Consider the following 23,399-nt stretch of genomic DNA (forward strand, 5'->3'; position numbering starts at 1 on the left):
ACTGTTCAGCAACAACTAAAACATCAGTGTGTTACTAAATCCAAAATACAGCACTATACCTATACGAAGTTAATTTCTCAGCAGAAACCAGGACACATGAAAATAGAATTTCAGTCTTTTTTTCCCTTCTTCTAGCCCATAACTTATTTTGAGTGACATAATATTCTGCAGCAAAATCTTTGATCTTGACTTACATGATAAAGAAAAATGTTTTGCGTCTGGTTTCTTCTAGATTTTGAACACTGTCAAGAACTGTATAAAGTATCCAGGAGAGGAAGACTGTAACTATTTCCTAGTCCCAGGAAATATTTGCGAGTGCTAGCAAATGGTCACTTCCACTGTTAAATCGTTGGAGAAGTCCCTGACCTTGTTTGGCAACTAGCCCTCTCCAAAACAGAGCAGAGGGGCAGAAGGTAGCATAGTCCATGCACCAGCCTCAGCTGGCAGTGAGGCTTAACCTATGTTTTTCTGCAGAGGACGGGATTTGATTTAACAGTATAGATGTGGGTTGTTCTGTAATGAATGTCTCTGAATATGATCTTACCAAATGTAAAACTCCAGAATTCAAACACAGTAGTGCGTTTTGCTTATTTGAGATCTCAGCTGTGCCACTCTCCCTTAAACAGAGCACTTAGTATTCCTTTTAGTGGAAGGATTTTTTCAAAGGAAAATAAAGTAACTCCCCATCATTCAGATTTCTGGTTATCTATGGCAACTGGACATAATTGTCAGATGCTTGATAGACCAGATAAAGAAAATCTACCTCCCCTGCACTACTATCAGGGAAAACTGGGCTTACCACTACCTGTATGCAGATTTAAATAACAGGTCTTCAAGAAAATGAAGAACAACAAAAATATTTGTATTTTGCAAATGTTACAGACTTAGGATGACAAGACAAAAATTAAATGCCTACTTAGGAAAGCGAGAACATGTTTAAGAATAAATATGTGATTAAATGGTTAGATTAGGGCTTGGTGTTCTACAAAAAATAAAAGAAAATGTATTAAAAGAGCTTTCAATCTATGAAAGAGAGGTAAGGCAAAAAACCACTGAGTGGTAGAGAAAAAAATGCTGACTTGTAAAATATATAAACTACTACCTAATAATAATAAATATCATCTTGGCAAGGGCTGTATCTGCAGGCCTTCTAAAGCAGTAAATCTTTGGGAGATATGTGAATGACCAGAGAAGCAGAGCACTCTGTGGACAAGTGGCACACTGGGAATGGGAATAGATATAGAAAGAGAAAAGCCAACAGAAAATAAGATTATAAACTTATAAACCGTTTTCCTTTTTTGTATGTTAAGCAGTAAGCAAAATATAATTTAAAAAAATGAAAAAAGTGATCAAGGTTACCTGCATTTTGTACTAGATCTATGTCTAAATTGCATATAGTAGGTGCTTTCTGAAAGGTCATCAGCAGGCTCGTTATGCCAAGAGATGGGAGAAAACCCTTTTGATGATATCAGTATGCCACTCCATAGTCTGTGTGCCTCTATTGCCCTCTTAGCCGAGTGCAGAATGAACACTATGGATAAGGAAATAAAATAGCCAAGCTTTGCTCTGCCTTGCAAAGTCATTCCTGGCACCTCGTTGGTGTTCCAGGACTCCAGCTGGTGCTGGTAGGAGTCACCTCACGCTCAAGCAGCCATGGCCAATGGTTTGATATCTCCGCCATCTTATGCACCATACTGGTTGCCCTGGAGCAGGGGTGTTTTGACCCATAAGTAGTATCTGTGGGTCAAATTCCACTGTTTCCCACATGAGTTTGTAGACAGACTCCACGGGCAATTTTGCCTTTGAACCAATTTAAATGAGACCAAAAACAAGGCCAAAATATACTGTTACTCTGAAAGGACCAGTCACAGGGGAAAAGAATTGTTAGTGACAAAAATTACCCAAAGGAAAGGTTTCCCTTAAATTTTATGGGCTCTCTGTGAAATCACACTGTTTTCTTTCAGAGTGTTGAAAGCTATAAAATATCACAACGTTTAGTATCAGAAATGAACATTTCCTAGCGTATTTAAACTATATGATTCATTTGGTTTTCTCTAAGGTGCTTATACGTATTAAACAGTGGTCCTGATCTTGCAGGTCCTTTTTCAGGTCAATATTCTGTTTGCATATTGATATGCATAGAATCTTTGTATAAAACCAAAAAAAAATAATAAGAAAAACCCCTTTATCATCTATTCTCACTGATGAAAAAAATGTCCCTGGAACCAAATTAATTTTTGCTTCCCTGACAGTCTGAAAGCGTGTCTTATCACGTGCAGCAGTCTCTACAAACCACTCAAGGTGATCTGTTTGCTCACATTTCTTTTAATTGCTTATTCACCAGTTTATTAGAGAACCTGCTACTACTAGATAGCTTGTGAGAGCACGCCTGTGTTTCTGAGTAATGTGCCACAGAGACAGTGAGCTGGCCTTCAAAGCGTGGCCCTGCCTCCTGCAACACAGAGTGTGGCAGTCACCCTGGCTAATTCACTCTGCTTTTTGTCTGGGAGAATTCAGGCACCTCTGCTTCACACAGATTGCTCTCACTTCTTCCTCTCGTCCTTTTAAAGTACTGGATATTTTTATGTTCTGTGGTGGTTTGCAATATAGAAAAAGATGTGAACCCATTTACACAGATAAATACAATAATATCCAAAGGCCACGGGAACCAACTCTGCGAAGTGCTAAGCAGCCTCTTTTCAGCTTCAACGGCAATATAGGATGCTCTGAGCTTCCCAAACACCTTTAAAACCTAATCCATTCAGGTCTTCGCATTGACTTCAACGGAAGGATCAATCTCTCTACTATTTACCAAAACTAGCCTTTCTTCAGTTGATAACATGGGCACTGTCTGCTGAAAATTCACTACTAATGTTTACCTAGGCATGACAAAAATGTGGTTTTGCTTTACTGTTCTCTAGAGGATATACCTCCTTTCTTCTCTTTCCCCCACTTTCTTTATACTTCCTTTGGCAACAGCTGAAAATTGCACTGAAAAATGTTATCATAGTTTAAAAGTTTATTAAAATAAACAGACTTTTAAATTATGTTGCTTACTGAATCCATTAATACTTGGTAAGAGGAGAGCTCAAAAAGTTTCTTTAAGTGATAAACATATAAATCTGGTTTAGACTTTGTAAAATGTGTAAGTATCTTATTATGAAGTTTTTCAATAGCTGCCGGGAGTTTTTTTAATTTTTGTTTTAAGTACGTGTCCCATAAATATTAAAGCACATCTCTCCTTAAAGGCAAAAAAAGAAGAAGTGCAATCTGGATGCTAGGACAACTAGAAAGTGGCAATAAATTATTGCTGTAATGACATGCTAATTAAAATTTTGCTTGTAACTCATGTAAGTGTTTGAAGCCCAGCAAATTTCTCTTTTCATTTGTGAAGTGTGAAGGTAAATTGCCCAGTGACAGTGGGACATCGCTAACAAGTACAAATTGAATAACATGCTATCTTGCTCTATTAGTCCTGACTAGCAGGTCTGAATTAGATATTCAGCACACTCCCCATTGTAGGCCTGATTGATAAATGCTACAGAGAATTTGTCAAAACAACAGGGGCTACATCCAGTGGGACATCAATATGCTCCATTTAGTCACCCACCCGGCACTTCCTACATAGGATTGTCACATAAAATTAAGACTAGCCGCTAACCAGCCATCAAGCTTGCAGCAGACATCAGGCAGCCTGTGTTCTGTATGCATATTAGTCACATGCTTAACAATTTGGGCTGTCATGACTGAAGCATGCGGTGACCTCTGGAGCAGAGGTTGAATTTTGCAACTACACTGAGACATCATGCTCAGCTGTTCAAGATTTTAGGCCATTTCCTGCCTGATCTGTGCACAGATGCACTGCCCTAAGCTATAATCTGTGGCCTATTCCAAATGACAAATGGCACAGCGTAGATTATTACATTATATATTAAGTACTACAAGTCTGTAAATTATAAGTAAACTACTGTTCAGTCCAGCTTTCAGAACACTTTCCTTCATAAAGCCTCTCATGTGCAGGACAAATAAATATTTGGAAAACCAAGACGTCAAAGTTTAAAGACTGAAATGTACTGTTTTCCCTGTAATTAGCTGCTTGAATACAAAACAGTTTTGTTCCAGCTGTAATACAATAAGTCTTTGCTGGACTTGCTTCTCCTCTATCCCTCCCCTTTTCACTGAGAATTATTAGCAAATTAAGGTTTCTGTGGGCTCTATATGTTGAACTATTTTTGCCAGATAAATGGTTGAGGCCAGTGTTGTTAGCCACTTTACATAGTTCTTTCAGCGTGGATTAGACATGCAATATGCAAGAGTAATAAAAATGAATAAGAAATCTAAACATCATCAGTTCTGAGGGATCTAATTTGTCATTCTATTATGCTTAGTCTCTGTTTATGCACTGAAGTTCTTGTTTATATGTAGAACAGCTGTAAAGAGCATAAAAAAAAACAAGCTGGAAGGAAAGTAATTCACTCCCATTCTTATTACTGAGCTGTAACATTTCAATGGGCTAAACACAATTTTTGTTAGAATATGATTGTGTGATTCCTAGGTGTAGTTAAGACTTCAATTTGTCAGTTACCTAATATCAACAACTAAATTCTTGGTGTTAGGAAAGAAAGAAACAAAGAAGGAAACAAAGAAAGAAAGGAAGGAAGGAAGGAAGAAAGGAAGCAAGGAAGTTTCTCAGTGTAATAACTTACAGGCCAAATAAGCTCTGTGACATTATAAGCATCATTGTAAAGTAACTTGCGACTTGTCATTCTAATGTCTGTCTTCATGCCATTTTGGAAGTTCTTTAGTTCAAATAAAAATCATGCCAAGAATATACTCTTCTACAACACCAAGTAATGGGAGACATTTGAAAGGATCTTCTAGAAATGTTTCACAGAGTTACAAGTTGTTTGACTTTGGTTCATTTAACTAGTTGTAGAAGATACTGAGATGACAAACACCCATTTAAATATTTTTCTCAAGGATTTCATCATATAACACTTATATACACAAAATGTACTAATGAGATAAATGGGCCTAGAATTTAAAACTGTGTTAGTCATCTTCATGTAATTATTGAATGTAAAATATAATGTAGAAAAAAATATACAGGAATTATTAATTTCAACTAACATGGTACTAAAAATTTTTACTCCATTCTCTATTGCCTGACTGCTTTCATTTCTTTGGGCATCAGTTTTTCAGTACAGAAAATGAGTGGAGTATTTAGCCCAAACAAGTAAATTGTGCCTTATTTTCCTGAGGTGATAATGCATGTAATAGAAGAGTTTACACAAGTTTTATCTTTCCCCTTTGGGTGTTGGACTCAAAGTGGAAGATGTGTGGAAGAAGAGAAGAAAACTGATTTTCGGAGAGATATAGGATCTAGCGCTAGGAAAAGATTACAGAAGAGTAGTGTAAATCTAGACTAATTAATTCCAATGGGCTTCCTTGAGATTTACAGTATTGTAAGGAAGGAAATTACCTTACCCTGTCAGAAAGTGCCTTTTCTGTTTGCTCTTCTGGTCATAATCTTTTATTAGAAGACATAATGATCCCTAAGCATACACCAATCTTCAAACAATCAGTTATGTTCAAGTTAAGTTATATGTATTTGCCTCTAAAGAACACAGTTTTGGCCTGCTCCCTCTGATAAACTCAGAATTCAAATGCTATCTAATCTAAGTGAATTAGTAAGTGAATTCTCCAGTGATACCGGACACTGCACAGCGGAGGTGATGGCAGATAACCTCTCAAGCTCACATTTAGTTAATGAACTGGAAAGCCCTACACAGTCTGTGAAAACGAGATTTGTAGACCTTCTGCAATCTAGTGATTCAAATGTATTTAAGAATAATCCATATTACAGTCACATACCAACTGATCATTTAGTTAAGGTTCATTTATAGATCAGTGTCAGACCCATGTACAGACTAACAAAAATGAACTTGTCCTATCTGCTGTGAAGATTCCATAGGAAAAAAAAAGGGATCAGAAACAATGACTGAAGATTTTTTTTCTAAAATATGCAAGAACCTGCTAATATTTGTTGGTGCAAAGGTAAAGAGAATATATGGGAACCAAATTACCTCAACTAGGTGCTATGAATGAAAAATAGACCTTCTGAAGCAAAGAAAGAGGGGACTATAAGCATGCAAATTCATCAGGAAAAAAAGGATGACCAAGATTCATCTGGGTTCTGGTCATGCGTCTTGAATATTAGAGGGAAATAATACCAGGAGAAAATCTCTTACTGAAACCTAAAGTTAACAGTGTCCTCCAGTAATGATGCAAAAATATGTGGCATTGGTATTTTCAATTGTCCGCTGACTTTCAGTGTGAAATGGACTTTTGTAAGAAACGTATCACACAAAATATAGGCTTACTGATCTACGAGTGTATGCATTCAGTCCTACCCTGAGAAACACAGAAAGTAAAAAGTTGTTTTTTCCAACCCTACTGGCAAAATTTACTCAAGCATTTTCACCCCACAGGAAGGCTAAAGCTAGCCCATGATAACAGCGACTCCACTGAAAACAGCAGCCTGCTCACATTGCCTGGGGCAACACACAGATGATGGATAGCCTAACAGATGAATCTTCTCCTCATCTCCATTCTAATCTCACTCTACTAATTGTCATCAATATCATCAGTGTCAGTAGCCTAAGCTACTGCTCCGAGCCTGTGAGCTCCCCTCGAAGCACTGGCCCTGCTGCTTCTCCTGGGGTTTGCCCCTCTGCCTGTGCAATCTGTGGCAGCACTTAGCGCTGGGTCCCTGCTGCAAGCGCCTGGCCAACAGATGATGGAGATGGAGTTGGGGTTTGGGGTCTGGACTCTGGAGGGTGGCCCGCATCTTGCTGATGCACGAGTTGCAGCACCTTAGGAAGGTTCTTGCAGCACCTTAGGAAGGTTCTTGCAGCTGATGTAGTGTGCAATAAATGCTGTAAGTAAGTGATGAATAATATGCCACTATTGCTTTATGTTTGTAACTTCCTATGTACACTAAAAGATCATTATGACTGTACAAGTCAAGCAGTTAAAACTTAGGAAATCCAAAATCTGAGGCAGTTCTGCAACCTGAACACAAGCCCTCATATGATACCACTGTTAATTGCAGAACATAGGCTGTTTTCACAAGCAGTGGGCTTTGTGAAGCTCCAGGATAGGCAGGAGGCCCTGCCTGTAGTGTCAGAACCACCCTCACCATCCAGCACCTTGTTTCATGTACCATTGACTGTTCCCTATGCAATTAATTCAGAACACAGAATGGCTAATTCCCTCTTAGATTTCTCTTCTATTATCACACTTTAGCAGGAAGTGTCTGCTATTGTCTATTAATGAATAATTGTCTGATATCGCTTTAAAATGGAATGATAACATCTCTTTTCTCAAAAAAAGAGGGAAACTGAACCACAAAAATACTAGTGTCACATCATGTAGTTTTGTTGTATCTAGTTTGAAAAATTAGGATATGTATTTTCAGAATATTTTGTAAATTTTGTCACATGTTTTTTTTCCAGCTGTACAGCCACATTATTATAAGCACTGAGTTAGTACAATGCATAGTTAATACAGTTCATCTTCACATCAGAAGTAGGTGGCAGGATAGCCACATATATTTAAAAATTTTCAACAATATTATTGTTAGTGTAGGCATTTTCAAAGTAGATACTATTTCACTTTATACCATAGAAAAAGGATAAAGACTCAGGCTGGTGTGAACACATGAGGTTCCCTCTGAAGGCCACAAGAATTGTCTTATTACAGCAGAAATAAAGTAACCAAGATACAGTTTATGTTGCGAGCAGAGGTAAATTCATGGACTTGCTTGTGACTGGCTCAGTGCACGTTTAGATGAGTCTGGAGATGCTGATAGAAGTGTATGCTGTCTTATTACATCTCTTTATGCTTTAGTCTATAGTTTATACTTAAGATACCATATTCTCAGTTTCCTCATTACCACAGGGAAATTGTATTCACAGCATCTTCGTCCTGCAGGCTGCCTGGGGCCGGCCCTTCCACTAGCAGAAACAGCATTTTCTCTGCCATCTTCATCATGCTCTCTCATGCCCCAGTGCTCTCCATGCGGTGGCTTGAATGTCAGCAAAAAGCAGAAAGCACATGGAGAGGAATTTACCATGAGCTCAGCATCACATCACTACTAATGTTTATTCTGGACAGGATGAACCAGTATCTCTAGAGATCACCTTGCCAGTTCGGCAAGCTAGGCAGCTGCCATCTGGACCTTCAAACAGCACAAAACTGATCAGTGCAAATTCATTGAATTCTGAACCAAAGCAGATCAAAATATTTACAAGGGAAAGAGTCATAGCAGAGCAATTATTTTGATAGGGAATATGTAATTGTTTTTGGTTAGGAAGATAATGCCAAACTGCAGTTCAACAGTTGAAGAAGTAGAGTGGGGGAAGCTACCAGGTACAGCTAGGGACTGTGATGGGCTCTAGCACTGCATTTAACTTCAGAAGAGTGGTGTTGGAGGAGACAAAATGCTGCAGGATGTTAATGGCCTCTGGGGGCGGGGGTAAGAATAAATTACCTGTGGGTTAGTTTATTGGTAAGAAACATTTCATCTGCCATCTACAGAAACATTGGCCGGCTTCTTCCATACAAGGGTTAAAATTTACTTCACTACTGGAGATCTGTTTAAGAGTGTGCGCAGGTTAAATACACTGAAGTCTCATCCCCTACACAGTAAGGCAGCTACAAGTCAAACATAATGACAGTGCTGATTAATTAGGTACTCCTACCCCCAGCACTTGAGAGTGATTTATTGAGACACATCTCTAACCTGATCCATTGTGCTGACTGGATTAATGGAGTGAGCTAGAGAAATTCACTGGCAATGGTAGATACAGAGCAGGAAAGCATTAACCCTTGGAGCTTTCTTATCTAGCTTATTGACAGAATATTAATTATGACAAAACATACATGTCTCACCTAATTATCATTTGATAGCTAAGCATATATTTTTATTCATGCATGATGAAGATATTGCAGTGAAAATCATTTGTGCATAAACATTTTAGAAAAATATGGAGATAACGCTGAATTTACAGGGTCCACTGTAAACAGGGGACTATAAATGTCTTCCTTTAATTCTTGACCATTTACTTTAGATTATTAGAACAATTGATGGAGCAAGCAAAAGAAGTTGTTTTGGAATACATATTGAGGCATCATTAGATTGCATATATACAAACACTCATGATGCATTATAAATGCTGTGTTTTTCCCAGACCTGTCTCTAGCAGGCTTATCTTCTCAAACTTGGGCCCATTTCTGAAATCATGCAGTTAAATGGCATTCTCTAAAACACACTTATACTCCAGGCTACTGGTTTACCCAGAACTTCAGACATCAGCTCTGTCTGATTGCAAGTCGTGGTGCACACAGTTTTTGATACCTAACGTACCCAGGTATCTGAGAGAAAGCAGATGCATCCCACGAAGTGGGAAGCACAAGCACAGTCTCCAAGCAGCCATCAGGGCCTTCAGAGATTTCCATCACTTCTTCCTGGGGGAGCGGGAATGCAGCATCTCACAGAAGGAATGTCTTCTTCCAGCAGCGAACAGAGCTGTGAGCACAGTTTATTTGTCTAGTATTGCACACGCTGCTTCATATTTGCAGGATGATATTCTCCAGTTACCTAAAGTAAATGTGAATGACTTCTTATTCAGTAGACTTTTCACAAAATTGAAGGATATTTCTGTTAAAAAAAAAAAAAAAAACAGATGGGCAAGAACAAGGAAGAGAAAAATTCCCTAAATATTGAGAGCATCTTGTTTCAAGATTTTCACACTGAAGCATTGCTGGTTTTAATTTTGATTTGACAAACAGAAGGAGGGAAAACAGAAGGAGGAAAAATAAAGTAAACAAAACTTTTCATTCTGTGCCAAATAAATGTTGAAACCACACATGTTTTAAAGCTTCAGACTTAGGGACTGAATTAATTAAAAAAAAAGGAATCAAAATATTCTAGTTCTACCTGAATGGAAATTATGTTCAGTTACTGCAGAAAGCCACTATTGCATAGCTCTGGTCACTCTATAAATTTTGGCTGAGCTATGTCTAGACTTTGAGGTAGTTATGCTATAACGTTGCCTTTTACAGTCCTGGTTCCCAGTTCAGGTTTGCCCTGATGTGGACCCTGGCTGGGTTATGACATGGACCCTTTCTGGCTTGCACACGGCGGCTCGCAGCAGTAGAAGAAAAAAACTAGGACATACCAGGTACTGTCCTTGAAAAGAAGGGAACTTGGTGAATGGGAATGGAGAGGTGTTCTTGCTTCCTACTATTCCCACACAGGCAGGGCTGGGTATCTATGCATTGTCACTAGCCCTTTCATTCACAGACAGGAAAATCAAGTGTATAGGCACAACTTACCCTGCATTGTGTGCCCTCATCGAACCTGTCTTTCTAAGGCCCCTTAGAAATTATCAATTTGCAACTTTTTCTGTGCTGTTTACTCTACATGACCTCTGCAGTTACACAAAAGAGTTGCTAAGATTATCCAAGGTATATCCTCAGGTTCCTCCTGTAACAACATCAGCAAGAAGCTGGGTCATGATATGTAGATGGGAGCTCATCTCTCTTTTCAGGGACACTTTGTAGCCTCGTTCTTACTCTTCCAATGCAATTAGCCAAGATGCGTCCAGTTATATCTGTTCCAGTTACACCACAAAAACCATAGATCAGCACCACAAGGCCAGTTATTTCAGCTTGTAACTAAGCTGCTATTGTAGAAGGATATAGAGGGAGTGGCTATAAAAAACAGAATCATAGAATAGAATTATTCTATGGAATAGATTGGAAGGGACCTTTAAAGGTCATCTAGTCCCACCCCCCTGCAAGCAGCAGAGACATCTCCAACCAGATCAGGTTGCTCAGACTCCTGTCCAACCTGGCCTTGGATGTTTCCAGGGGTGGGGCATTTACCGCCTCTCTCGGCAACCTGTGCCAATGTTCCACGACCCTCACTGTAAAAATTTTTTCCTTATATCAGGTCTGAATCTACCTCCTTCTATTTTAAAACCATTACCCCTTGTCCTATCACAACAGGGCCTGCTAAAGAGTTTCTTGTTGTCTTTCTTATCAGCCCCCTTTAGGCACTGGAAGGCCACTATAAGGTCTCCCAAGAGCCTTCTCTTTGTGCTGAACAGCCCTAACTCTCTCAGCCTGTCCTCATGAGAGAGGTGCTCCAGCCCTCTGATCATCTTTGTGGCCTTCCTCCAGCCTCGCTCCAGCAAGTTTTTATGTCTTTCAACATCTCTCTTCTTAGTCCGTGCCCTACTTCTCTTTCCTTCTCTGTTGTTCCAGGGATCTACAATGCAACCACTTTCTCTCAGAGGGATAAATTTTTCCATCACAATTTTCTTTTTCTGCAGTGAGATTTGTGCATCAAGTAGATTGTTTGAATATAATTTGGTCATCTCTACTTCATACAATATGCATTTTTGTGAAAGAAATAAAACTTATTCCAGATAATCATCCCAGGTGATCTAGTTCTCTATAATATCACATAATACTTCATATGTGACCACAGACTTCTTTTCTGTATAACTTGAGATTGGATTCCCCAGGAATCTACTGCTGTTAACACAATCAAGGAGAACAGAAGTCCACCCAGGATACTCAGATTGGTCATTGTTTTCTGAGCTGGGGGAAAATAAATCCGTTCCTCCCTTTGCCTACTCTGGATAAATATTTCACATGAGGACAGGGCTACAGTGCCATAGTTAATACTTTTATTCTGTACTTGTAAACTGGCCTTTTCACAAAGGCTTTTTCATGGCTTTTTCAAGGCATGTGGGCCAACAACAACCTATCATCAGAATTTTACATTTAAATTATCTCTTAAAAATTCAGGAACTTTCTAAGAGGGATGAACTTCAGTTAAAGTGATGAGAACCTCACCATTGTTTTAGCCTTTCACCCTCTGTAAACAGAAAAGGATGGAAAAAAAGTTTTACAGACTGATAAATCACCCTTGTCACCTCATGACTGAATCAACTGCCAGGCAGAGGAAGGGGCCCATGAGCTACAGGAGCAATCACTGCAGAAGTGGCCTTGCCCTGGCATCTGTCTGTGCAGCCTGGATTTCTCTTGATGCAAAAGTCTTAAAATGTCTGCTGACCAGGAAAGAGGCAAAAGATGGATGTTCGGTAAGAAGTGCTTAATTAGGATGCAAAGGTTTAGTAGCAAAACTGATTTATTCGCTTTTTCATCACTCTGTGTGCTCTGGACGGCATGACAATAAGGGACAGTTCGAGGAAGCCAAGCATCAGGGCACTTCTTCATTTACAATAGTCACCAGGATTTATAATCTAGTTGCCTGGGATGTATCTATACTGTAAATAATTATATCAATCTACCAATATGAAACAGCTACAGAAAGAATAAAATATGAGGAAACATACACCAGTTTTGGGCATCACAGAGGAGAAACAGACTAGACATTAGAGGGTGGTATAGGGGAATGCCTAAATGACCTCTCAAGGTTCCTAATTTTTTTGTTGATTACCTGCTTGTTTGCTTTTGTTGGAGTTTTTTGTTGGGTTTGTCTTTTTTTTTTTTGTCCCACAATAATAAGTACAGACTTTAAAACAAAACAAAACAAAAAACCAAAAGAGAGAAAGATGAAAATTGCTTGTTGAAATTATTTTCTCTGCTCAAAATCAGTCTTGAATTATTCGTAATAGGAATGCAGAAGGAAGAAAAGTAGGAGACTGAAAAATGGCATGGTTCAAGCTGTGTCATTGTGTGTAATATCCTCTCTAACAACAATGCCAAAGGTAGGAATAATGCTGGTGGGAATGCTACAAGGAGAAGGGTTCCTTGCTGTGTGTCTTGTACTCTTTGCCTAAGCAGTGTTACAAGTCAGAGTTAGGTGAAATAAGTCTGTTCTAGGATAGATACTTACAGACAGTAAGTAAAAGTACTTTCAAGATGCTTATGATCTAATAAAGTATGTATGTGCATACATATTTGCATTCTAAATCAACACCTTTTAGTTGGTGCTTAAATTCAATTCCCCTTACCCCTGACTAATTGGTAGCTTGAGAATATTTTATACTGAAAAAATTCAGTCTGCAAGACAAAATTAAAGCATCTTGTTTCTCCAGATTACAGACCTCTTCCAATTTAGACTTTTCACTACCCGTTTTACTTTTGGACTATCCTGCTTCTACACCTCCTTGGCATATAGCCTAAGATATTCTCTACCTTACACTGGCACATGGTGTGTAGCCAGGTCAGATTTCTTCTTGAAATTCTGCTTCAGCATCCTCTCCCTGTGGTTGTCACCTTTGAAAGCAGTGGACACTGTTTAGTGCACATTTGGACAGCTTTTGTTCTCACCCACAACACTGGTTTTAAAATAGTTTCTATTAAGCATATCTTGTTGATCCTTATCTCAATCGTACATTTTGTTGTGGTTACATTAGCTAGTAACTGGTGTGATTCTTGGCCCAGCTACAAGTATGCGAGATTGGGATCTTCAGCCTTAGTGAGCCGTGCGGTCGCATGTGACGAGGGCTAATTGGTGGCCAGCTGTATAGGAAAGGAAAACAGAAAGTCAATAGACGGAAGGGATAGAGCACATACATCCCCTGTGTGATTGTATTTAGGATGGGAGTCAGTAGCAGAAACACAGAAGCCAGGGCCATTCCATTACTTAGGGCGTCTGAGACATCTGCAGAAAGCGGGATACCTGACACAGGAAGTAAGGGAGACTATATCCTTATGGACCAGCACCTGCAGAGCAGGAGGTATGCACTAAGCATTTAAAATGGGATTAGAAACCTATGTTAAGTGACTGAATTGATCCTCCAAGGCAATTTACTGGCACCATATACATAGACATATTAGTATATGTATGTATATACATTGTGTGTATGTATATAGACATATGTGCATATGTATGCTTTAGTTGCATGTTCACTTTAAAGTTAACTGGAGAATATTTTAAAGCAACTCTCAAGTTTTACCTCACATATAGAGGTCTGTGAGTAGAGGCTGGGAAAACCTCGTGAGACACTGTTGAAGACTTTGTATGGGTTTGAGGCAAGGTTTCACATCTGTGTAACTCACAGGGCAGGCTGGCAGATGGACACAAGCAAAAATCATGTTTTTTGCATATTTGCACAGTTTCTGTTGCAATGAGATTTGAATTGTAAAGAAGTTGTGAGCCATGAGAAGAGCTCCTAGCTGCTGCCACAGTACGAATAATAGTACTTTGGAGAAATTAAAAGCAGGGCCAATTTACTGTAGAGAGAAAAGCACGTTTCATGTTAGACTGAAAAGGTAGAGCATGGGCACAAAATCAAGTGTTTTTAACTTGCGGCACATCAATTATTTTATGATAACTGTCCATGTGCACACATTTTCCCCATAGAAAATGCTTGGTAGCCTGCCCTTTTTCCATGGACTGAGAAACTTGCTCATAACTTCTGTTTACTGCAGTAAAGGCCATGAACATAGACGATACCACAGAATAATGGAAACTATGTACATCCTAGTGTGATTATAATGGTAGAGGATGGAGGACACTCCATCTAAACTAAGACTGTCCTGAGACACCTTGACTGACACAAAATCTCAGCTTGTGGAAGACTAGTGGGATATAAACCCAGAACTAATGATATTTTGCAAGGAAAGAACATTTCTGTGGAATGAAAGTCCATCTTCTGTAACTGGCCTGGTATTACTCTCCTGTACAAACAGTGATCTCTCACAATTTTTACTGACTTCCTGCACTTTTATTATTTCTATAAATAACAATTCCATGTAATAATTTTATTTTCTCTGAAAAAAATTGCTACATCACTTCAAAAAATTGAAGCAGCCAGTAGATTGTTCTAAGCGGTTAATATTATGCTTAGGTTTAAGCACATACTAGAATTTCCTGTATTCCTTCTAGAAAAGTGCTTGAGTTTTCCTGAATTAAATGGGATTTGAGCTCTTATGTTCTTTCCTGGTTTGGAGTCTTTCTGAGATTTATTCAATCAAATGCAAAATCTTTGTTCATGCCTCTATAAAACACATCTATTTCAAAGGCAAAATGAGCCACTAAGAACATATAGTCCAACCAGCTCTGTAATAAACCAAAGAACTCGCCCAGATATGCCAATGTAAGGTAAAACATACTATATAAACTACCAGAATAAAAGAAGTAAAGCACTTAAGCAGCTTAGGAAGTAGAATCTCATTTTAACATGATACATTAAGGCAATATGATATTGATAGAAAAGACAAACCATACATGATGTTCTTACTCAAGTAGCAAGGCATTTTCAAACAGTGGATAGTAATAATTCCTAGCTAAATGGATTCTCTTTGCACTCTTTAAGCATTAGGAAAGGAAAGAACAGAGTGATGTAGCCTAAAAGTCTTTAGTGGAGAGATTTCCTTCCAGATGCCACTGCAACCTTCTTTGGGGATCAAAAAATTCCCAACTGGTGCAGTATTATTTGATGAGTGCTTCTTTTTTCTTCAGATTCTTCTAAAGTCTGTATGCATTGTTATAGGATGAGATCAGCTTCCAGTTGTGCAATTAGGAATGTGAATAATATCTGCCACATTTGGTTTGTTCACTCATGTGAATGCCCAAGGGAGTGAAATACATAGAGGATTGCTTTGTTTGGAAAAGGGGCAAGATAACCTATTTTATAATTTTATCATTTCAATAGCTAAGGCTATATGTTTACGTTACAGAAGGCAGGATGAATAAACATACTTTGCACCTGATGAGAAAATGATACAGCTTATGAGATCCTCTGTTCCTGTAGGTTTTTATGTCTCAAACTCAGATCAGCCCACTTCTTCATCATTTCATTAACATAAATGAGAAACTTTTTGAAAGGGTAGGCAATTTGACCAGTGCTAGTATCCCCTGCTTGGGTGGGGTTGTTTTTTTTCCTGCTGTGCTGTAAAAGCCTTGTGGAGGTAATTCAAACTTCCATAAAGAGGAAGAAATGAGAGAGGTAATGAGCTGGAGTTATAGACAACAATTTCAGAACTATTAGCAATATTGGTACCCTATGCCCTTTCCACAGATCAGTAAACAGGTTAAAGAGAGGTTGCAAGCCATCAGGATCCACAGCTTTTCAATTAGCGCCTGACCTTCTGTTGTTTCCAGAAGGGTACAAGAGGCAAACAAAATAACTCTACTGGAATATGTATCTTTCATACCCACTAATTAACGGAGAACAAAAACAAAGAAAGGGAAGGTATTCCCACATGCAGTTGAACATTAATTTTTACTCTCTTCTTTTTCTTTTTCCCTAACCAACAAAAAGTCTTACAGCTTCTAAAATCTTTTTTTTCTAGGTACACTCACATTGTCACTGCAAAACACTAACCAGAGTAGTCCTGAATTTTTACTGGGAAATCTTTTCCATACTTTATCTCATTTTCAGTGATAAGGACTCAGTTACAAAAGTACAACACCCAGATCTGAACAAAAACATCAACATGTGACAACAAGCAAAGTTCTAGAAATACCTTCCCTGCTTGGCCTGTGCAGCTACAGTGCAGAGAGGTGCATCCTCCGCTCAAGTGTAGGGTACAGTAAGACTCGGAGGCTGCACGTACTTCTCATGCTGGGATATGAAGATGGAGAGAAAGAGGTAGGCAACACACTGTTAGATCATCTCTGTGCCTTGGGTAAGGATAGCATCAAGGTCTTCATTCGTTGCATCTCAGGGACCAGGGACTTTCTGCTGCAGGGGACTTCCCTAAATCTGACAAAAGCTAATCTCTGTTTCTACCATGATGTTACTAATGCAATCATTTAGGTCATAGCAACAGTTCTTTTCTACTAAATCAGTGGCTGCTAAAGTCAGGTCCACCTACAAGTGTTTTTTCCCACTTACTGGTAATTTAGCCCTCTGTTGGTATCTCAGGTAACATTATATTTCTCACAGTGTTGTGATTTCTATGTGATTTTTAGGTACTCTTCATATTTTGATCAGATCGGGAAAAGCCTAAAGGACCATTTGGTCATTGATAAAACAGAGAAACTGAAACACTGAAAATGACTGGAATAGTTCCAACTTAAAATAGAGACAAAGTATTTGTAACAACTACCATTACTTAAACATATGAAGGTTAACAAATTTCATTCAATATATAACTGAGCTGGGTGTGATAGCAAGTTAAGAGATATAAGTTTCATATATACTTACATAGTGGTCAAATATAATTTGTTGTAAAATATTTGGCTTTCCCTATGTCATACCTCAGAATCTGTGTGTGCTTATATGCACACACATGTCAATATTAGATGAAGAATAAAAAGGCATTACAAGGTGGTTATATGTAGTCCTTTGAGGCTTTTTTTGAACACTCACAATGTACAGCATGACCTATTTTAGCCAAATTTTGATGTGGGAAGGAATTTGGAAAGTATGATGTGCAAATATGATTCCATAATAAAATAAACAATATTTGTGTGAGTTCTACCTGTAGTCTAACATTTTCATTATAGTCCCCTCTGCACAAGTAGAATTTAAATGCCTTCTTTTCAAGATTTTCTTTGTATTTGTTCCTAATTCTTCTGTTAATGATATCATCAAAGCTTTCCCCTGCAACGATATTTTATTCCACAGTGCTGAGCTCTACCTTTTAGTTTTAGGCTACTTGGTTTCACTGGAAGTGCTCTCTAGCCTTTCAAGTTTGTTTGTATTGGGCAAGAAGCCAATGGTGTTAATGCATGGAAACCAGGTAGCTGTCAGGACTACTGCAGCAGCATGTCTAATTCTGTTGTATTAAAGCTGTCACAAAACATTAAGTAAGAGATTACATGAAGTATGTGCAGGGCAAATAGTTTATAATGTAATAAACTAATAAAATTTTGAACAAGATAAAACACGATCCCTTTTATGTCCGTCCCCCCCCAAACCCCCCATTTTTCCTGATTTGCTCGTGTTATTCCCCATTCTTTTCTAAATCACAGCTGAAAATTCAAATGGAGTTGTGAACACATGTCTGTCTGTCTATCTATTTATATTTAAAGTTTTTTAAAAAGGTCCTTTATGTGTTTCTGTTCCCTTGGTTATCTTTTTAATGTGCATGGGGAAGAAAATAACTCTGACAACCTCAGTGTATTATGCCAACAACAGTGAAGTTTTAATGCTGCTCAGGTACTCCAGATGTGCCGGCAATACAATAAAATCATAAATGGATACTTCTTTGGCCCTAGAGTGGCACAAATACATTTTTAGCTCCATTTTATGAATAAAATATTCATCAGTAATAGAGTGTTATGCCATGTCCATTTCAGAAAATAGAAGCTACAGGAAACAGTACATTCTATCTGAAGAAACGTGGAAATGGAAAGGGCTGTCTTGATAGCAAAGATGAGACTACTGTACAGATTCCCCGTGATGTCTCAAGAGGTAACACTTCTCCATGGAGCAAAAAAAAAAATCAAAACTTAGAATAAGTAGTTGTGGAAGTATCTATATGAGAAAATACACCCAGATATCAATGAATTTGCCCACACTATTGAGCTGATTTGGCCATTGTTTTGTACTGATCCTACCACCTGGTCATTCACATCTCATGTATATTCGTTCTCCTGCAGGTGACTGGGAGTGAAGCCTAACGGAAAAAGCCGGTGCAGATTTGAAGACTGTCAAGATCCCACACACTTGCCTCTCTGGCTCTGGTCCAGTGTTTCACCATCAAAAACAGAGATACCTTTAGTGCAGAAGGTGATTCACAGCACCCACCTCTCTGCTAACTACTGCTCCCTCCATCTTAATAAACTAACTCAGGTATTTAGACATTGTAAATAAATGTTCTGCCTTCCTGAAAAAGCTAAATGAAATAGGTACTGTGGTAGCATGTTTGCCCCAGACTCACTACTGTCGTGCTTTGCTCTTGAATTTAACATGCAGATTTAGCCTGATTAACAATGATCTGAGGGTCAAAGATATATGGTGGCACATGAAAGGACAGCTGTCTACACAGTTTCAGTGAGACAATTTTTGCACAAAAGACTCCAACCGTGGCAGTGCTGCAGATCTTTCAAGGAGGCTTCTGCTTCTTTGCAAGGCTTTCTCTGCAAATTTCTGTTAATTGTCACAGTTATTGTTAACCCAAACAGTATTGTTCTTTCTTTGACTCACTGACACTGTCTTCCCAGGTTCTCTTCTATTTCATTTCAAAAAGGAGGAAAGTTTGTGCTGTTCAGCCTTAAAATAAGGGGGTGGGAATGTTTTTCTCCTGTCATGTAAACCGTGTTAAAAAAAAAGTGCTAGCCACCACTTACTTTTTATCTGAACATTGAACCTCACAATGTCTGTTGCATGTACTGTGAGAAAAAGGAGTCTAAAACTGTGTTGTAACATAAGTTAAAGAATAAATTGTATAAATCTTGTTTTAAGTCAGACTCTCTTCATTGAAAGGATTCTGGAACCTAGGAAACAGAGAGAGAGGTGGGAAAAAAGAGGGATTTCCCTCCTTCATCCTTCCTTCTTCTCCCTGACAACAGTATTGACTGAGTGGCAGCAGCTCACAATGGAGATCAGCTGTAATTTGCCCTAATTCTTCCTGCCTTGCAGAAGTGAGACAGCCTAAGCTGCCAAGATGCGGCCCTACAGTTCCCCAGGGAAAGTCAAGCTGGAAATGATGTAATGTAGTGTTGGGCTTTAAAAGCAGGAAGGAGATGCAAGATGAGGGTGGTGTAACACTGGAACAGGTTGCCCAGAGAGGTGATGGATGCCCCATCCCCGGAAACATTCAAGGCCAGGTTGGACGGGGGGTCTGAGCAACCTGATCTGGTTGGAGATGTCCCTGCTCCTTGCAGGGGGGTTGGACTACATGACCTTTAAAGGTCCCTTCCAACCCAAACTATTCTATGATTCTATGAGACTCAGGTGGAGGTTTCCGATCTGTGGCTAACGCACTGTAGTTTCAGTCCTGATTAGACTTGGAACCATAGACTTGCACAACTATGGCTCCAAGATGCTCATACAGATTCTCAGTAACGTAAGGGTACAAAACCAGATAATCAGAGAAAAGATAGTAAAATTAGTTATCTATAAAAATTTAATCACCTCTAGGACTAGTAAATGAAACTCTTCAAGATCATTGTTACTGGCTCAATGCATTTTAGTTTAACCTCTGCACAAGCACCTGTTAAAAGGGCAGAATTTAGAACATTCATGGCTGGAGTTAGTTTTTCTTGTAGAACTTCTGGGAAAACCCAGAATCCAGAGTCACTTTAATTTACCTGTTTAGTTCCGGCAATATTCTCCAAACAGTGATTTCTAGGCTATAATTCATTACATATGTATTTATTTATTTTTAATTATTTTTACACAAACATTTAATAAATACTAGAGATCTGGAAATTTTAACTACAGGCTTGGAAAATGTACACAGCTGTACTCCTTTGGGTGAGTTATTGGCTTTTGAACTGACTTCAGTAACAGAAAAATGTTTCTGATAATGCAGATTTCAGAAATTAGGGACCAGAAAGCATCCATCAAGGCTACAACAGTTCTGGTATAAAGAATCACTGTATCCTGTTGCTGAAATAGTTAACAAGTAATTTGGCATACCACTGAGAAGTCATTTCTCCTATTTGAGTGGGACTAGAGCTAGCATTCAAGCTCGAAAAAATATTTCATTCAAAAATCTGTTCATAGACTTTTCACATTTAAAGGAATTCATAAACTGTAACAAAGCTATTTCAGCAGAAGTATTGAAATGGAAAAAGGGACTTCTTATCCTGCATTCTCCTGTCATTGTCAAGATTCAGAAAATTCTTTACATTTTACTATCAAGAAAACTATGTAAGTACTAGCTTTGTTTAGAAGAAAAGGACTCAGAGAGTATTATATAAGACTCTTGACAGTTTGTTTCCTTCAGGTACTATGATTTTACATCTGAATTTGATCCAAGTGATGTGCTGAGAAGTGTTCAGCTAATAAAAAAGAGTCTTCTGTGAAACTGTCATATTTTTGGCTCATTTTAATAGGCAGTGGTTTCATGTCAAGGAGACACTTCACATTTTTTACAATTGGCAGCTTGTATTTTTTTTTAGGAAGCTGTAAAGCCCTGATTGGAGCTGCAGCAAGCTTGTCACCAGAGGCTCAGACTCAAGCCCTTTTAGTTGTACAAGCCCTCTGCAATTTGCTTGGCAGGAAACTGGCACGAAAATTGTGCCACTGAACTAACAAGAAAGAAAAATTCCTTGAAGCCGGTGGAATTTTGGACACCTTCATGTTAGCTGTTCAGACTGAGACCACTGCATGATCTTCCTTATTTCATATGTGGTTTTTAGTCTGTTTCTCCTCAGAGATGTGGTTTTATGCAGTCGTGTTGTTTCCCTACTTGTTGCCCTATGGTAGTATTTTTTGTTTGTTATGGGCCATATTCCAACAGATTCAAAAGGCAGTAGTAGTGGAAAACTTAAGGAAAATTATTTTTCTGTAAATTTCATTAAAATCAATGTAAGTAGAGGAAAAATCCAAATCAGTGCTCCTAATGAGGAACAAATTTATACACTGTTCTTGGCAGCAGGCTGCTTGCCAGTTGGCACAGGATTGCTGGCCACCTAATCAGCCCACACGCAGCTCTGGAACTAGCTGCAGCGTGAGTTGCTACCTGTGAGTGAAGGCATCCTAGGGACTTGGGAGGGGAAAGGAGTTTCTGTGGTAGAAGATAGCAGTGAAGGGATTTGTGGGACAAAGGATAAAAATCCATAAGAAATCGGGCTTTGTTAACAGCATTGCTCACCAACGACTTTGTTTTATCTAGCCCTAAATGTATTACAGTAGGAGGAAGTTAAGCACTATGATAAAATGAGTGTGCAAACTGAAATAATTTGGGTATAACTGAAACAGAAAAAAAAAAACCCACGCTCCCCCTATTTCCATGAGAGTGTGCTCAATTAGAAGCAAAAGAGAGATCCAAAATGAACTGAAGGTTGTTCTCCTTTGAAGCTTGTTGACTTCATACCATAGTTTTATTTAGTGGGCAAGCAGTGGGTAATAAAATGTATAATTATATTAAGAGAAAAACATTCAATTGTATTACTAATAATTCCTATATACAGATATTATTTCTAAAAGTGTGTTTCAGAATCTCATAGGTAAAACTCAATCCGAAGCCTTCCGTACAAAGGTAAAAGCTCTTCAGCACAGTACAAGGCTTAGAAGCATTTTCTATTTGTTAGGTATTGTGAAGTCAAAAAGGAGTAATCTAAAAATACGTAGGCAATGAAGTACACTGCAAGGATAGTGATAAAAACCTGCAGAGGCAACACACTCAAACACTCCTACATCAGCAAGTATTCCTCGCAAGTCCTTTCCCTGCAGAGGCATTGCCTCCTGTGGAGGCTGTCTGGGCACATCACTCGGGCAGAATCACTGCAAGTCACTGCCACTTGGCAAGGCAAGAGGGTCTAGTTGGATGGCAGGAATTCACCTGCACTGCAGCTTTTGGACAGGACTTTTTGGACAGACTTTTTGCCTGCAGTCTTCTTGTATGCCCAGCTAAGGTGCTTGATAACTCATTAGAAAACAGAACTATGTCCCCAATCCTCTTTCCACACTTGTCTCTCATGACTGGAGTAAAATCTCACTAAATTCAGAAGTTATAGGAATTAGTCTGTACAAATGTTTGCAAAAACTCTAAAGCAGATATTTGCGTGCACAAATTACTATCATACATTCTGTGATGGTAATCCATTACACAAACTTCTCCTCTCCATTAAAAAAAAATAGAATCTTTTAATATTAATATAAGCCTTAAGCTTTCTTAACATTTAATGTTAAATGTCATTAGTAGGTTGTTAGAATCACAGACACATCTATATGAAATCACTAGGAGTCTTTTCATTATCTTCCAGGATGAGATGATGAACTGCTGAAAGAGGAGGAAAGAGTTGTTATGGATCTCAAATTCCACTACAAGTTTTTAAAAAAATTCCACCACCAAATATGTAAAAAAACAATGAAAAGTTAAAAGGCTGGCTGATCTGCTGATCTGATAATGCTTCTATGAGTTTTATTGTGAGCTTTGACTGAACTGATTTCAAAACTAAGATTTGCAGGATACAAACTATAAACTGTTAATGACAAATTGAGAAATTTCCCTTTGTTATATATACATCACATGACTCAATTTTCATTAGTGAGATAGCTGTTTCATTTTAAAAGTCCTAAATGCTGTAAGTGGGTGTTTTAATCTTATTCATTTAAAAAAAAAAAAAATCCTAATTCATTTACCCACTAATTACTTAAGAAATAATATGCAGTGAAACAAAGAGCAGGTGTTAAAACAAAATGGTTTATAATACTTGGCACAATTCCCAGAAATCAAGCCATTTCACATCCTTGAGGCACTGCCAAATATGTTTTTGTTGTCTG

This window comes from Chlamydotis macqueenii, chromosome Z (assembly GCF_036417535.1).
Source record: "Chlamydotis macqueenii isolate bChlMac1 chromosome Z, bChlMac1.mat, whole genome shotgun sequence".
NCBI lineage: Eukaryota > Metazoa > Chordata > Aves > Otidiformes > Otididae > Chlamydotis > Chlamydotis macqueenii.